Here is an 18,577-nt window from a genome sequence, read left to right on the forward strand (position 1 = left end):
AAGTCATATAAAGGCCAGACCTGATGCCTCTAACAGATTTCCTTCTTTAAAGGATATTGAGCATTCAGATGGATATACCTAACACCAGCATTAAATTCTGGATGAACAGTCTCGTAAAAATAATACGAGGCCATCGCCTCTCCCACTCGTAGCTTAGCGGTTAATGACTACTGATACATGCACCATACAACAAGCTTCCTCTTCCTGACCATTGCTTGCTCCTGATACCTTCCTCCTCTCTGATGGTATCAATCAGTATCCAACCACTATTAGATTAGATTACTTACAGTACGGAAACAGGCCCTTCGGCCCAACAAGTCCACACACTGACCCGCCGAAGCGTAGCCCACCCAGACTCATTCTCCGACATTTACCCCTTCACCTAACACTATAGGCAATTTAGCATGGCCAATTCACCTAACCTCCCTAGGTTTTTGTATTGTGGGAGGAAACCGGAGCACCCGGAGGGTGCTCACGCAGACATGTGGAGAATGTGCAAACTCCACACAGAGTGTCGCCTGAGGCAGGCATTGAACCCAAGTCTCTGGCACTGTGAGGCAGCAGTGCTAACCTCTGTGCCACCGTACCGCCCCACTCCACGTGGTTTCCCTCATGTGTGGGTTGAAATGCTGCCTCTGTCAACTCTTGCAGCTATCCAGATTCTGAGCCAACAGAATTCTCCACTTCAGAGAGATGAGGCATCGCAGGCCAGGGATGGAGATTGGGATATTCCAGATCTCTGTGCGACACAGTAGCATACTCCATGTGCAACACTCACTGCATCAGTCTATTTTCCCCTTCTGACTATTTTTCTGCCTCCTGTGGGTACTCAGGGCATTTCTGAATCAACAAATGTCCCAACTGCTGTGTATCTTGTTCATTATCTCAGTGAAGATGGTTGGTCAGCCAGAGTGCAGGGAGATTTGTAAGCTTTAATAAATCCTGCAGCGAAGTAACATCACCCACACGGAACAGAGTAGACAGCATTTAAAGGGCTGGACCCTTCGGTCCACAAGACGTGATGCAGATGCAGTGCTGAAGGGTGAACGCAGCGTAAATTTCCCAGGCTCAATCTCCACCTGCTTGTGAGAGAATTACTTTCATTTCTGCTGTACTGAACCGTCCTGACATAGTATAGGGAGATCATAGTCATTAATGCAAGCTTGTGTTACCTTCGTGAGCATCAGGACAACAGAGGCAAAAACAGGCGCCCCATGAGATTTTGGTAATGCTGCCTGTGATCTTTCTGTTCTCGACTCCTCTCCAATACTCTCTGTTGTTATATCATAGAGTTATGCAGAATGAGAACAGACCTTTCCATTCGATCTGCGCCAGTGCCTGGAATGTTTCTAACTCTGACAACACTTCCTATCTCTGTAACCTCCTCCCATGCTTACAATCACTTCATATATTTGAACCTACTCCAATTTTTACGACCTCCCTATCACTGAAAATTGCTCCAGTCTGGATGACATGCCCAATGTTAGTAATCTCCTCCTCAAGTTACTATAATAATCCATATTCTTGTCATCTTTCACAGTTTCCACTTCCCACCCTGTCTCTGTAGCATTCTTCACACCTTTAGAACCTCCCCCTCTGTGACCCTTCCTCCAGGATCTATAGCACATCATATCACTATAATTTTCAATCACTACAACATTCGTGCCTCACGTCATGCATCACGACACGACCTCTGTACCAGTCTAGTGACCCTACTGACCATCCTGTCTGTATAAACTCCTCCAGTCCCTACAGTCTTTCCTGCCTGTGCAACCTGCTCCAATCCATACAGCCGTCCCTGTGCATTGCGCTCGGAAGCCAGTTTAACCCTCTCGATGTCTGCGTACGCATCCAGTCTCTGCAATCTCCTCCATCACCGTGAACTTCTACCAAGACTACAATTCTCCATAACTCTTCCTCCTCACCTCATTACCAGCCTTCCTATCCCACTGCCCTCCGGGAGGAACCACAACCATTCGTGTACATGTAACACCGTCTTCATTATCCAACTCCAGAGTTGACAGCTGTCAATTTCTCTTACCTCATTCAGTCTGAAGAACCATCCAGTTTCTGCACACCTCCCTATTACTAATTTCATTCAACGCGAACACCAACTCCAGCTCATTATCGCAGGAACCTCTTCCAGCTCCTCCCTATATGTGTATCTCATCTTGTTCCAACTATCCTCCTTATCACATCAAATCATATCATCAACGCTCACTTTTAAAATGAACCTCTTCTATCTCTAAAACCCAGTTCATCTCTCAGGAAAATCTTCATCTTTCTACTCTCCTCTCAATGCATGTAATCTCCTTAATCATTGGAAATATTTACCTATTCCATCCTCACGAAACGGCAATGATATTTATTTCTATAACGAACACTACCTTCTACAACTCTCCCTGCCACAGTAACCTTCTGCTGCTCCTAATTTCAGCCACTTTCTCTGGCCTCCACAACTCCGCACATCTCCACAATCTTCTCCAGAATGACTGGTCCTCTCTATCTATTTAATGTCGATCAGAATCCGCAGGCCTCCCAATATTTGAAAACTCCTCTAGTCACGCAAACTGTCCCTCTCTCTGCAACCACGCCAAGTCATCCCACTCCTCCTTATCACTGTAATCTCCCCAGTCACTCCAAAACTGCATATATCTATAACCTCCTCCAGTAAATGCAAGCCTCCCTATCTCTATAATCTCCTCCAGTCACTCCAAGCCCCCATATCTATAACTTCCTATGTCACTCCAAGCCTCCCTTTCTATGTAACCTCCTGCAGTCAATCAACATCTCTGTGTGGGTTACTCTTTGGAGGCACAGTGTTGAGTTGTAGGGACGAATGGCCTGTTTGCCTACTCTAGGGTTTTCTATGACTCATTGACCGCCCTTATCTGTGTACTTTTCAGTCCTTACTACCCACCTACAACAGCAACCCTATCATCCCATGGGAGAATAGTGACTCACCTTTCCATTTCTGATCTACAGGCTTATCCAGAAACATCTCCAACTGGGGACCTGCTGCACAGCTCTCCTCAAGCTGAGATGACTGTGCTGTCTATCATCTTCCTTTGTGCAAAGTATAACTTCACCCAGTGCAGAAGTTTCCATGATTTCCATTTGCTCCAATTTTGCTGATAATCCTTGATGCCACACTTGGACAAATCGAGTTATGATGATGTTAAGTGCAGTCACTTTCGCCTCACTTCGAGATTTAAGTATTTTTAAAATTTTGTTGTCCATCTTTAAACCAAGGCTTCAATGAGGTTAGGGATTGAGTGGCCCTGGCAAGAGCCCAACCTGAGGAAGTGCTGCTTCATACCACGGCAGATGAGACCTTGCATCACTCTATTAATGATGGGGATTAGAGCAAAGGAACAGTCATTGACTGATATTGTGTCTTTGTTTGTACAAGGCACACCCGGATAATTTTCCACAATGCCACGTCAATGCCAATGCTGTAGCCCAGCAGAAGCAGCTTGAATGGAATTTTATCATTGCCCACAGACTTTGCATTACCCAATCCTTCCAGCCCCTTGGACATACCACACAAAATGAATCGAATTAGCTGAAGACTGCCAACTGAAGGAGCCTGAAATAGATCATCACACCAACACTTCTGCCTGAACATTGTTGTGAATGTTTCTGCCTTATCCTTTCTATCGTTATGCTGGACTCTTCCATCATTGATAAAGGGTATATTTGTGTTGACGCTTCCTTCAGTCAGCTGTTTGTTTGTCCAACCACCATTCACCAAACTGCATGTGATAGGATTGCAGAGATGAGTTTTGATTTGTTGGTTATGTTTTCACTTAGATCTATGGTCACTTGCAGCTTATGCTATTTGGTGAATAAGTGGATATGTTTGGTAACTTCACATCATTTTCATGTGTGCCGAGTGCTGTCCTTGGCAGGCCCTCCTGTGTTAAAACACAGAACAGAGAACATCATAGTGCCATGCAGGTCCTTCGGCCCTCAATGTCACACCATTTTTTTTTACCAATCTGAAGGCCATCTATCATAGACTATTCCATTTCCATCCACATATTTATCTAATGACCATTTAAAAGACCTTAAAAATGGCATTTACCTCGAAACATCTCCAGCTACCACATCCCTCCCTTGTCTCCAAACAACTCCAGCTCCCAAACGCTTATATATCTCTCTAACTACATTCAGCCTTTATACCCTTCCCTATCTCGCAACCAACGTCCAGACCCTAAACACCTCCTTATCTCTCTCACCACCTCCAGTACCCGACACCTCCCTGTATCTCTAAACATCTCCAGCCCCCACACCCTGCCCTTGACTCGAACTAAGTCATGTGCTCACCCTTGTCTACCTCTCTAACCACATTCAGCCCCCACACCCTTCTCTATCCCTCTAATCACCTGCCGCCCCTCATCCCTACCTATCTCTCGAACCACCCTCAGTCCCTGCGCTGCTCCATATCTCTGCATTTCAGCTCCAGCCCCCACACGCCTCCCTATATATCAATCGAACTGCAGTTCCCGCACCCCTCCCTTCTCACTTGCAACTTCTAGCTCCCACATCACTATCGCTCTAACCACATCCAGCCCCTTCACCCCTCCCGATCTAATAAACCAGCTCGAGTTTTTATCTCCAGTCCACATACCGCTTCCTATCTCGCTAACCATCTCCAACCACAATGCTCCCCCTGCCTCTGTAACAACATCCATCCCCGACACCAACATCTGTGTAACCATCTCCAAGTCCTACATCTGCCCTATCTCTCTGACTCCCTCCAGCCTCCGCATCTCCCATCTCTCTAACGTCCAGCTGTTACATCACTCACCATATCCTTCAACTGAACAAATAATGTGTGCCCTTTCCAGCATTCACACGCCTCGCTATCTCTATAATGTCTCCAGCCTTGCTTTCGTCTTGCTGTAACCTCCTCCAGCCCATGAAACTAAGATTATCTCCACCAGACTTCACACCTCACCATTTCTTTAACATCGTCCAGCATCTGCACTGCTCTGAAAATCCCTAAAATCCTCCTTCCCTGTTCCAACCCCCTCTCATGAGACCCAGCCTCTCCTCCACTTTTTATCTCCTCCAAACCCTTCCATCATTCATAATACTTTAACCTCCTCCATCTTCTACATCCCTCTTTATCCCTGTAAGATTCTGCAGGGCCGCCCTCCCCACCTCGGTATGCTCCTCCATGAACTACAACTTACCCTATCTCTTTTACCTGCTCAGGCATGTTCACGCCTCTTTATTCTCTGTATCCTCCTCCAGCGACTAAAACCTTCTTTTGTATGTTACGCCCTCCACACTCCACTCTGATTTGCCTTTGTAACCTCCTTCAGCCCGTATAACCCGACTAATTTCTGCAATCTGCTGCAGTCTGTACAGACCTCCTAATCTCTGTAATCTCCACCACGTATTTCAACCCGCCTATCTGAATGCCAAGATGAGACCTAAAAGCCTTCCTCGTCGCCATGACCCCCATCAGTTATTCCAACCCTCCTTCACTCTGTAGCTTCCTCCGTCTCTTACACCTCTCCCTATCTCTCTAACATCCTCTAACACTTACACTTACATCTGCCTGGTTAACCTCCTCCAACACCAACATTTCTCCCTATCTATGCACCCTCTTCCAGCTTCGGCAATTGTCCATCTGTGTAACTTCGTTCACGATCCGCATTCCTCCTTTTTTTTTCATAAATCTGCTCCGCCATTTCCTGAAGTCTTCCGTAGTATCCCCCAGCAACAGTCGCTAATTCTGTCACCTCGTCGAACATGGCTATTACGGAGACATGGGTAGAACAGGGACAGGATTGGCTGTTGCAGGTTCCAGGGTTTAAATGTTTTAGTAGGGTCAGAGGTGGAGGTAAAAGAGGGGGAGGTGTGGCATTGCTTGTCAAAGATAGTATTACAGCTGTGGAAAGGACGATGGATGAAGATTCGCCATCTGAGGTAGTTTGGGCTGAGGTTAAGAATAGGAAAGGTGAGCTCACCCTGTTAGGAGTTTTTTTACAGGCCTCCTAATAGTCCTAGAAACGTAGAAGAAAGGATTGCGAGGATGATTCAAGAGAATAGTGAAAGTAATAGGGTGGTTGTTATGGGGGACTTTAACTTTCCTGATATTGATTGGGAAAGCTATAGCTCAAGTTCTTTAGATGGGTCAGTGTTTGTCCAATGTGTGCAGGAGGGTTTCCTGACACAATATGTAGATAGGCCAACAAGAGGTGAGGCCATACTGGATTTGGTTCTGGGTCATGAACCAGGCCAGGTGTTAGAATTAGAGGTAGGTGAGCACTTTGGGGACAGTGACCACAATTCGGTGACTTTTACTCTAGTGATAGAGAGGGATAAGTGTGCACTACAGGGCAAGAGTTATAGATGGGGGCAGGGAAATTATGATGCTGTGAGGCATGACTTAGGATGTGTGGCTTGGAAAAGTAAGCTTCAAGGCAAGGGTGTAATTGATATGTGGAGTTTGTTCAAGGAGCAACTATTGAGTGTCCTTGATAAGTATGTGCCCGTCAGGCAGGGAGGAAAGGGTCGTGTGAGGGAGCCGTGGTTAAATGAGGAATTGGAATCCCTTGTTAAATGGAAGAGGGCAGCCTATGTAAAGATGAGGCGTGAAGGTTCAATTGGGGCGATTGGGAGTTATAAGGTAGCCAGGAAGGACCTGAAGAGAGAGCTAAGAGCAGCAAGGAGGGGACATGAAAGGTCCTGAGTTGGTAGGATTACGGAAAACCCTAAGGCTTTCTATAGGTATGTCAGGAATAAAAGAATGACTAGGTTAGGAATAGGTCCAGTCAAGGATAGTAGTGGGAAGTTGCGTGTGGAGGCTGAAGAGATTGGGGAGACACTGAATGAATACTTTTCGTCAGTATTCAATCAGGAACAGGACATTGTTGTCAATGTGAGTACTGAGTCACAATTAAGTAAAATGGATGGCTTTGAGGTATGTAGAGAAGAGGTGTTGGAAATTCTGGAAAGGGTGAAAATAGATAAGTCCCCTGGGCCTAATGGCATTTATCCTAGGATTCTCTGGGAAGCAAGGGAGGAGATTGCAGAGCCATTGGCCTTGATTTTTAGGTCCTCGTTGTCTACAGGAGTAGTGCCAGAAGATTGGAGGCTAGCAAATGTGGTTCCCTTGTTCAAGAAGGGGAGTAGGGATAACCCTAGTAACTATAGGCCGGTGAGTCTCACTTCTGTTGTGGGCAAAATCTTAGAGAGAATTGTAAGGGATAGGATTTATGAACATCTGGATAGGAATAATGTGATCAAGGATAGTCAGCATGGTTTTGTGAAGGGCAGGTCGTGCCTCACAAACCTTATTGATTTCTTTGAGAAGGTGACTAAGGAGGTGGACGAGGGGAAAGCAGTAGATGTGGTGTATATGGATTTTAGTAAGGCGTTTGATAAGGTTCCCCATGGTAGATTACTGCAAAAGATACGGAGGTATGGGATTGAGGGTGAGTTGGAGGTTTGGATTAGGAGTTGGCTGGCTGGAAGAAGACAGAGGGTAGTAGTTGATGGCAAAGGTTCATCTTGGAGTGCCGTCACTAGCGGTGTTCCGCAAGGATCTGTTTTGGGACCATTGCTGTTTGTCATTTTTATAAATGACCTGGAGGAGGGGTTAGAAGGTTGGGCGAGCAAGTTTGATGATATAAAAATCGGAGGAGTTGTAGACAGTGAGGAAGGATGTGGCAGGTTACAGCGGGATATAGATAAGCTGCAGAACTGGGCAGAAAGGTGGCAAATGGAGTTCAATGTAGCTAAGTGTGAGGTGATTCACTTTGGTAAGAGTAATAAAAAGATGGGGTACTGGGCTAACGGTCGGATACTTGGTAGTGTGGATGAGCAGAGGGATCTTGGTGTCCATGTACACACATCTTTGAAAGTTGCCACTCAGGTAAATAGTGCGGTGAAGAAGGCATATGGCGTACTGGCTTTTATTGGTAGAGGAATTGAGTTCCGGAGTACTGAGGTGATGTTGCAGTTGTATAAGACTCTGGTGCGGCCGCATCTGGAGTATTGTGTGCAGTTTTGGTCGCCATACTACAGGAAGGATGTCGAGGCACTGGAACGGGTGCAGAGGAGGTTTACCAGGATGTTGCCTGGTATGGTAGAAAGATCGTATGAGGAAAGGCTGAGGCACTTGGGGTTGTTTTCATTGGAGAAAAGTAGGTTTAGGGGTGACTTGATCGAGGTGTATAAGATGATTAGGGGTTTAGATAGGGTCGACAGTGAGAATCGTTTTCCACGTATGGAGTCAGCTATTACAAGGGGGCATAGCTTTAAATTAAGGGGGGTTAGGTATAGGACAGATGTTAGCGGTAGGTTCTTTACTCAGCGAGTCGTGAGTTCATGGAATGCCCTGCCAGTAGCAGTGGTGGACTCTCCCTCATTATGGGCATTTAAGCGGGCATTGGATAGGCATATGGAGGATAGTGGGCTAGAGCAAGTTAGGTGGGCTTGGATCGGCGCAACATCGAGGGCCGAAGGGCCTGTACTGCGCTGTATTCTTCTATGTTCTATGTTCTATGTGCATCCCACCTTATCTTCCTCCAGCAGCGACACATCTCCCTGTATGTGTAACTTCCTCCAACTCCTACGCCATTCCCTATCTCTGTGACTTAATCCAGTCCCTACAAAACCTACATGTCGTTCTAACCTGCCTTTGAATTTAAAATCCACCCGAATGCTGTAACGTCCTCCAGTATATACGCTCTTCGCTATCTTTTTAACCTCCTCCAGCATCGACATCCAATCCCAGCATGGAAATCTCGCACCTCCACCCCTCCCTATGTTTATAACATCCTCCAGCCACTCTGCTGCTTCCAACTTTGGTAAACCTCGTCGAACGGCTACACTGTCCTGATGTCTGTCACCTCCATCAGCATCTTCATTCCTCCCGATAACGTTGCTAACTTCCAGAATATATGCCCATGCTCATGTCCAAAACATTTCTATCTTACCGCATTGCTGTAACCTCATCCAGCCACTACAACCACACCTCACCCCCACGTACAAACACACACACACACACAATCTGTAACCTCTTCGAGCCACTGCACTCTTCCCCAATTGAGGAAACTCCTCCAGTCAATTCACCACTCCTGACCTTTGTCACCTCCTTCGACCTCTACAAAACTCCCTAAATGACTGATATTCTCCAGCACGTTACAACCATTCGTATCTGCATAGATTCTACCATCACTTGCATTCTTCCCCATCGTAGTAATCATGGCCAACTGTATGGCTCTCCCGATCTCCCTGGCCTCCTCCAGATACTACACCCCTCCCTACTTCTGTGACCCCATCCAGCTCCTGCACTCCTCTCATCTCTGTAGCGTCCTGTGGCACTATACACTTCCCTAATTATGTAATCTCCTCTACACACTATACCCCACCACCTCTGTAACCTGCTCCAGCCCCTACAGCCCTCCCTAATTCTGAGACACCCTCGAGCTACTAAACCCTTTCCTTCCTCGGTAAACTTCTCCAGTTACAAGACCCTTCCCTATTTCTGTGACCTGAACCAGCTAATCTATCCCTCTTCATTGCTGCGATTTTCTCCAAAACCGACAGCCCTCCCAATCTCTTACACCATCTAACACTACTCCCTTCAATACCTGTCTTTTCCTTAATATTTTACACACTTTTGTATCTCATTCGCCACCTGCATACACTCCTCCCATTTTCATCTCTGTAATCTCGTTCAGCACCTTCAATCCTCTCCATGCCAGAAAACTCTTCCTTCAACAACCTTTCCTAACTTTGCAGCATCCGCCAGCCCAAACACACTTCCCTATTTCTGTTACGCATCCATACCGTAGTACCCTCGTTAATTCTGTAAAATCCATCACATACGACAGCTTTAGTGGGCGCCATGGTGGCACAGAGGTTAGCACTGCTGCCTCACAGCGCCAGAGACCCGGGTTCAATTCCCAACTCAGGCGACTGACTGTCTGGTGTTTGCACATTCTCCCCGTGTCTGCGTGGGTTTCCTCCGGGTGCTCTGGTTTCCTCCCACAGTCCAAAGATGTGCAGGTTAGGTGCATTGGCCATGCTAAATTGCCCGTAGTGTTAGGTAAAGGGGTAAATTTGGTGGAATGTGTGGGTTGCGCTTCGGCGGGTTGGTGTGGACTTGTTCGGCCGAAGGTCCTGATTCCGTACTGTAAGTAATCTAATCTAAACATTTCCCTTCACTATAACCACTTACAACATATACATCCCACAGTGTCTCTTTTACATCCATGTCCTTCTTATTGCCCTATCTCCATCAACTGCACCAGCCCCTAAATACCTCCTGATCTCTGTACCATCCTGCTAAACCCAAAACCCTCGCGTCCGTGCAATCTCCTCAAACATGTAGATCCCTCCATATTTCTATAAATTCCTCCAGCCTCCAGACACACCTCCATTTCTACACTCCTTCCTGTTTCTGTCATATCGTCTAGCCATAACAGCCCTCCATATCCTTTAAACTTGCTTCTGCCCTGACAATTTTCCTACAGCTTTTCCAGTCTTCCCGATCGCTGTAGTCTCCTGTAGTATGCATGATACTATACCTCTGCAATATGCTCCAACTCCCCATTCTTCTTTATCTCTGTAAGATCGAGTCGTCCCTCCGGTCTGTGCAACTTCCGCCAGCCGTACATTCCCATCTCTGAAATATCCTCTAGCCCCTTCTTCCCTCTTCATCTCTGAGACCCACATCAAAAATATGAGAGGCCTCATTGTTGTTATGACCTCCATCAGCAACTACATCCTTTCCTATCTCTCAAACCCCCATCAGCCCCAATACCCTTCCTTTTCTCTGTAACTTCCAACAGCTCCTTACCCAAGTCATCCTTAACTCTGTAATCTCCTCTAGTACATACACCACTGCTACCTCTGTAGATTCCTCTAGAATCTTCAATGATCCATTTTATTGCGGTTTCCACCAACATTTAATTCCATCTATATCTCTGGTAGCAACTCCAGCACCTACAGTTCTCCCTATCGCTATAAACGTTTCAAGCCAATGTGTCCCTACCTATCTCAGTAAGCACCTGCAGCACTTACACTCTCTGCTGACTTCGAGCTCCTACACCGCTCCATATAAATGTCACTTTTTTCAGTCGGTACATATCTTCCTATATTTATAGTTTTCTCTTGCACTGACGTTACTCACTCTCTCAATCATCACCTATAGCATATTTGCATCCCTATCACAGTAACCATCTCCAGCATCTGCATCAAGTTTATCAATGTGTTGTCATCCAGCACCTGCACGACTCGGTAACTTTACGTTCTCTTCCAGCACCCACCCTCCCCCAAACTGCTGGAATCTCCTCCAGCCTGTGTTTCTCAACATTCTAAAATACTTAACTCTTGAATCAGCAGCGTCCATTTCACCAGTGAATGTGAAAAGTGTGTGAGCCCGACGTTTATATGTGTCAAGAGGAAGAGGGAGGTAAGCAAAAGAAATGTGAGCCGAGGGAAGATAAATTTGAATATAAAATGCTTACCTCTTGAATCAGCTGAGTGAAGGGTGAACAGGAGCAGAAGTGGACAAGAGGATTGCTGGTTGAAAGAACTCAAGATGTCGGGCAAGCAACTAAACCCGAAACAGTGCACGGATAGTGACTCTCACCCATCCTCTTATTCTAAGGACAGAAAAAAAAAAAGACTGTGGAGGTTGGTAAGCTCAATTTGTTTAATATAAAGGAACTCTTTTAGTAATTTAGAGGAGATGGAATGAAAGGGCAGTTGCATGTTCCTCTTGCCGAATGTGGGAATTAAATATCATCACTCGAGTCCCTGCTGGCTTTACCCATGAGAAGTACACCGAATAGCAGTTCCTCACATTCCACGTTTGGAAACTGGGGATGGATGAATGTTGGATCATTCGGGAGGCTGAGGGGGAGATAGAGTCACACCTAAATTACATTGTAAATTAGGTGAGTGCCCGTCTAGAGAGGGAAAGGGAATAAGCAGACAGTATAGTGGTCGCCTGTGGCCGTTTACTTCTCTGCCATATACAGCTTTGGACAATGTTGCGGGAGATGACCTGCCGGGTAAAGCAACAGCTGCCAGGCCTCTGGCATTGAGCTAAGCTCTACGGGTCAAAAGGAAAGAGGAGAGAATAGGAGCGCAATAATGAAAAGAGATTCAACGGTGAGACAAACAAGCAGGAGATTCTGTGTTCGCGAGAGAATCTCCTGGATGGTATGGTGCCTCCCAGGTGACAGTGTCAAGGATGTCTCGAAGCGAGTCCACAGTATCCCAAAGTGGGAGAGTGAGCAGCCAGAAGTCGTAGTTCAAATTGGTACCAATCACAGAGCTGAGGATTGGTGGGAGGAGGAGAAATGTAAATGTAGGGAATTATTTTGGAAGATACAAGGCAGGACGACCAGGTCAGTGACCTCAGGTTTGCTAATGGTGCCACATGTTAGTGAGGCTCCAAACAGATAGTGAGTGCAGATGAACACATGGCTGCAGAGTTCTTGCAGGTTGGAGGGCTTCAGATATGCGATACATTGGGATACATTCAGGGAAATATGGAATCTGTCCAAGGATGATGGGTTGAACCTGAACTGGATGGGCACCAATGTCCTGGGCGAGAGGTTTGCTAGAGCTTTGGGAGAGTTTAAACGAATTTGACAGGGGGATGGGAACCGAACTGATAGATCATATGGTGGGGTATCTGGTTAACAAGCAGATACTGCGTGCACAGAGTCTATGAGCAAGGATATATAATTGATAGGACGAAGGTGCAGTATGAGTGATAGATTGAAGGGTGTCTGTTTTAATGCTAGAAGTGTTCGGAATAAGGACGATGAAAGTCGTGATGGATAAATACTTGGAGATACGATATTATGGCTATTACGCAGATTTGAATATCACAGAATAAGGAACATTTATTGGATGTTCCGACGTTTCTATGTGTCAAGAGGAATAGGGAGGTAAGCAAAAGAAGTGGGGCAGCGGCATTTCGAATCAGGGGTATATCATTGATGAAGAAAAGGAGGTCGTTCAGGTGGATTTCTCTGCAGATTCAATGTCAGAGCAAGTGTCACAAAGGTTGGGAGGCAAATTTTGGAAAGATGCACAAGTAACTGGGTTGTTGTCATGGGAGATTTAGTTCGTTAATATTGACCGGAAATTCCTCAGTGCTCCCCCACAGTTTTGAAAGAGCAGATTTTTCTAGGTGTGCCCAGGAAGGATTCCTGACTCAATATGCAGATAGGCTGACTGGACGGGAGGTCATGATGGCTTTGGTGATTGGCAATAAACCATGGCAGTTGGTAAGTCTCTCGACAGGAGAGCACTTCAGTGATAATGATCACAACTTTGTAACCTTTTTTTCTACTAATGGAGATACATTAGTATGGGAAAATATTTAATCGGGGCTCAGAAATACAATGTGATTAGGCTGGAACGTGGAGCATAAATTCTCAAGGAAATGCAGAACTGACATGTGAAGGTTATTTGGGAAGCAATTGCTGCGAATGCTAGATAGGTTTGTCCCAGAGAGGCAAGCAAGGGAAGATAGGGTGAAAGAAATTCTGATGAGAAAATGAATAGGTTTGAACAGTATTCACTCTGGAAAAGACAATGTTGTCGAGGAGAATACTGAGATACAGGCTACGAGACTAGGTGGGATTGAGGTTCATTAGGAAGAGGTATTAGAAATCCTGCAGAGTGTGAAAATAGGTAGGTCCCCTGGGCCGGATGGGATTTATCCTAGAATCCTCTGGGAAGCCAGGGAGGAGATTGCTGAGCGTTTGGCATTGATCTTTAAATCGTCATTGTGTGCAGGAATAGTGCCAGAAGACTGTAAGATAGGAAATGTGGTTCCCCTGTTCAAGAAGTGGAGTAGAGACAACCTTGGTAATTATAAACCAGTGAGACTTACTTCAGTTGTTGGTAAAGTGTTGGAAAAGGTTATTAGAGATAGGATTTATAATCATCTAGAAAAGAATAATTTGATTCAGGATAGTCAGCATAGTTTTGTGAAGGGTAGGTAGTGCCTCGCAAACCTTATTGAGGTATTTGAGAAGGTGACCAAACAGGTAGATGAGAGTAAACCGGTTGATGCGGTGTCTATGGGTTTCGATAAGGCATTCGATAAGGTTCCCCACAGTAGGCTATTGTACAAAATGCGAGGGTAAGTGATTGTGGGAGATCTAACAGTTTGGATCAGCAATTGGCTTGCTGAAAGAAGACAGGGGGTGATGGTTGATGGGAAATGTTCATCCTGGAGTCCAGTTACCTGTGGTGTACCGCAGGGTCGGTGTTGAGTCCACTGCCGTTCGTTGTTTTTTATAAAAGACCTGCATGAGGGCGTAGAAGGGTGGGTTAGTAAATTTGCATATGCATTAAAATCGGTGGAGTTGTGGATAGTGATGAAGGACTTTGTAGGTTACAGAGAGACATAGAAAATCTGCAGAGCTGGTCTGAGAGGTGGCATTTGGAGTTTAATACGGACAAGTTTGAGGTGATTCAGTTTGGTCAGAGTAACCGGAATGCAAAGTACTGGGCTAATGGTAAGATTCTTGGTAGTGTAGATAAGCAGAGAAATATCGGTGTCCAGGTACACAGATCCTTGAAAGTTGCCACCCACGTTGACAGGGTTGTTCAGAAGGCATACTGTGTTTTAGTTTTTATTATTAGAGGGATCGAGTTCTGGAACCATGAGGTTTTGCTACAGCTGCACAAAACTCTGGTGCGGCCACACTTGAAGTATTGTGTATAGTTCTGGTCACCACATGATAAGGAGGATGTAGAAGCTTTGCAAAGGGTGCAGAGGAGATTTATAAGAATGCTGCCTGGTATGGAGCGAGGGTCTTCCGAGGAAGGTCTGAGGGACTTGAGGCTGTTTTCGTTGGAAAGAAGAAGGTTGAGAGGTCTTCACTTGTGAGAGAAAAGTTTTCCTTTGTGAGGACTACGTGAAACAGGTTGATATGCTCGAACAGATTGATATGGAGAAGGTGGATGCGATGGAAATGTTGAAACACATGACGATATATAATTTCCCCTGGTCAGATTCATTATACTCAAGGTTACTGCGGGAACAGAGTGAAGAGATTGCTGCGCCTTTGGCAATACTCATTGCATGTTCACTGTCGACTGGATTCCTGAAGAAGGGATTATGCCCGTTTTTCCTGTTCCCTGGATGATGTCTGACTTGCTGCACTGTTCCAGTCCACTGGAGAAAGGCCGTGATGATTTGAGATTGCTAAATTTTATGCCGTTCTTCAAGAAGAGGAATCAGGGTAACCCTAGGAATTACGGACCTGAATTTTTATGTCGGTGGTGGGCAAATTATTGGAGAGTTTTCGGAGACACAGGATATGTAGTTACTTGGAAAACCAAAGTTTGATAAGAGATAGTCAGCAGGACTTTGTGAGTGCAGGTTATGCCTCATTCGCTTTATTGAATTATTTGAGGATGTGACAAATACATTGAAAAAGTTCGGGCAGTGGATGTGGTGTAGATGTGCTTTAGCAATTGCTTGATAACGTTTTTCATGATAGGTTCTTTTAGAGAGTACGGAAACATGTGATACAGTGAAATTTGGCTGACAGGATACAGAATTGGCTTGTCCATGGAACAGATCGGTTGATGGTAGATGGAAAGTATTCAACCTGGAGCTCGTTTTCCAATGGTGTTCCAAAGGGATCCGTGCTGGGACCTCTTCTCTTTGCCATTTTTATAAACTTGGATGAGGAAGTGGAAGGGCGTGCTAGTACGTTTACTGATGACATGAAGCTTTGTGGGGTTGTGCATTGTGTAGATTTAGATTCTAAGGGGACATTGACAGGATGCAGAACTGGGCTGATAAGTGGCAGATGGAGTTCAAAATGGAAAAGCGTGAAGTGATTTATTTTGGAAGTTTGAATTTGATTCCATATTTCAGGTTTAAGGGCAGGATTCTTGGCAGCGAGTACGAACCGAGGGATATCAGAATCCATGTACTTCGATCTCTCAAAGTTGTAACCCAAATCGATAGGATCATTAAGATGCTGTATGTTGTGTTGGCTTACATTACAACGATAATTGAATTTAAGAACCGTGAGATTATGCTGCAGCTCAATAAAGCCCTGGTTCGACCTCACTTGGAATATAGTTTTGAGTTTAGGTTGCCTCATTATGGGAAGAATGTGGAAGCCTTACCGAGGGCACAGTAGAGGTTAACTGGAGATTTACATGCTGCTTAGATTGGAGGGCGTGTCTTCGGAAGAAAGGTTGAGTAGGCTAATGGCTTTTCTCATTGGAGGGAAGAAGGGTGAAGGAGAGTGAAAGGTGACTTGATTGAGGTGTACATGATGATGGGAGGCATAGACAGAGCTAAAAGCCAGCTAATGTTTTCCCCAGGATAGATATGTCTATCACAAGTAGAAAGGATTAGGGGAGGTGTCAGTTGTAGAGGTTGATGCATGTGTGGAATGCACTGCCAGCAGTGGTAGAGCTATATTAGAGATATTTAAGCACCTCATGGATAGGAACAAAAATAGTAGTAAAATTAAGGGTATGTCGGCCAGTTTGATCTTGGAGTAGAATAAAAGGTAGACACAACAATGACGGCTGAAGACCCTATACTGTGCTGTACTGTTCTATACTTCCATAACTTCTTCCAGCCCCAACAATCCTTCTTAACCCATTAATCACCACCAGTCAGTCAGCCCTTAATGTTGGTGTAAACTCCTCCAGATCCCATTCTCCTCCCTATCCCTGGACCCTTGCCTAAACATACTCTCATCCTCCTCTCTGTCATGTCCTCCAGAATCTCCATCTCTCCCTCGAGCTGTAACCTTCTTTAGTCCATACACTCTTTCCTAATTCTATATCTTGCTCCAGCACCTACACTCATTCCTGCATCAGTCATAGCTTTCACAGCATATACCACCCCTATATTAGTCAGCTTATCCAGAATCTACATCATTGTCTATCGGTGTAATCATCTCCAGCCTCTATTTCCCCCTCTAACGTTCTAAACTCTTCGAGCCCCGATACCAATCACTGTCTCGTTTGCCTTCTTTACCACCTACACTATAACTATACTTGTAACCTTCTCCACTAGCTATACCTGTTCTAATACATATAACTCCCTCCAATACCTATACCCATTCCTATATCCATAAATTTCTCCAGTTCCTACACAGATTCTTCTCTCCGTAACTTCCACCAGCTTGTCCAGCTCTCCCTACCTCTACAACGAGCTCCAGGCCTTGCACCCCTCCCATCTCTGTGACAATCTGTATCCCCTATACCACTTCTTTTCTTTGTAACCTCCTCCAGTCTCTTGTTCTCTCCCTATCTCTGTAAGCTTCTCCAGGTAATGCATTCCTATTTCTCAGACATCCCCCAGTCCCTACTCCTCTCTCTATCTCTGCAACATATTCCAACCAATACATCTCTGGCTATCTTTGTAATCTCTCACAGAACCTACGCATTTCCCAATCACTGTAGCCTCCTCCCGTCCCTAGGACCCTCCCTATCTCTGTAACATCCTCCAGTCCCTAAAACCCTCGCTATCACTGTAGCCTCCTCCACTCCCCGGAAGCGACCCTATCACCTTAAACTCCTCCAGCCACTACACCACTCCTAGCTCTGTAAACGCCTCCAGACCCTTCACTCCTCCCTATTGCTGTAATCTCCTTCAGCATCTTCATCCCTTCATATCACTGTGGATGCCACCCGGGCGTATATCCGTCCTTACCTCTGGAACAAACTCTAGCAATCATTACCAACCTGTTGCTATAGACTTCTGAAACTTCACTAATCCTCCTCTCATAGTAAACTATTCCGTCTCCTCCAGCATTATCGAATTTTTTAATGTCTTTCAGCACATATACCTTTCCTTATCGAGGTGATTTCTCTGTTCGATAGCAGCTTTCCCAAATCTGCAATACCCTCCTGCACCAATACCTCGCTGTCACTGTAAGCTCCTCCATCCTTAAGCTCCTGCATCGCTCTGTAAATTTTCACTGTATTCATTGACAGTGCATCCTCCTTGGGATGGCGAATATAAACACTCTAATATGCATTGACTGAAAGTTTCTGACATTATCTCAGTGCCAAATAAGTTTCCCCTTACCCTGAAATTCTATCATCCTGTTTTGGAGTCCCAGATACTCAGACGAAATTTCCCAGCGTCTGCACTACGAAGGTCTTGCCACTGAGAAGCTTTTACTTTTAAATCAAATCACTTAGCAATTTCCTGAAACTCAAAGATATAGACCAAATTTATTCACTAACTCAGCAAGGGGAACCCAAATACCAAACAGGGAAAAGTCATTGTAAAATTCATTGATAGGCACCAGGCATTGCTGGCTGGGCCATCATTTACTACCCAAATAGAGTTTTCTGGACAAGTTGGTTGTGCGCTGCCTACTTGAATCGTTGCAGCGAGTTTGGTGCAGGTCCACCCATAATAATGTGCGTGACTGAAAGCCAGAATTTTACTCAAGCGACACCCATGCAACAGATATATATTTCCCTGTCAAGATGGTCAAATCGCTTGAGGTGAGACCTGCAGGAGATGGTGTTCGCATGGCTCTGTTGTCCTTGCCATTCCAGATGGTCATGGTCTAGAAAGGGC

At 45.4% G+C, this 18,577-nt stretch overlaps 1 pseudogene; it reads right to left on the bottom strand.

The window, feature by feature from the left end:
- Nucleotides 1-5,609: 5,609 nt before the first annotated feature.
- The window catches only part of LOC148138756 (uncharacterized), a 44,312-nt pseudogene continuing 31,344 nt past the window's right edge, over nt 5,610-18,577 (bottom strand).

The sequence above is a fragment of the Chiloscyllium plagiosum genome, unplaced genomic scaffold, assembly GCF_037043375.1.
Source record: "Chiloscyllium plagiosum isolate Xiang-an unplaced genomic scaffold, Cpla_swu_hap1 HiC_scaffold_39, whole genome shotgun sequence".
Lineage (NCBI taxonomy): Eukaryota > Metazoa > Chordata > Chondrichthyes > Orectolobiformes > Hemiscylliidae > Chiloscyllium > Chiloscyllium plagiosum.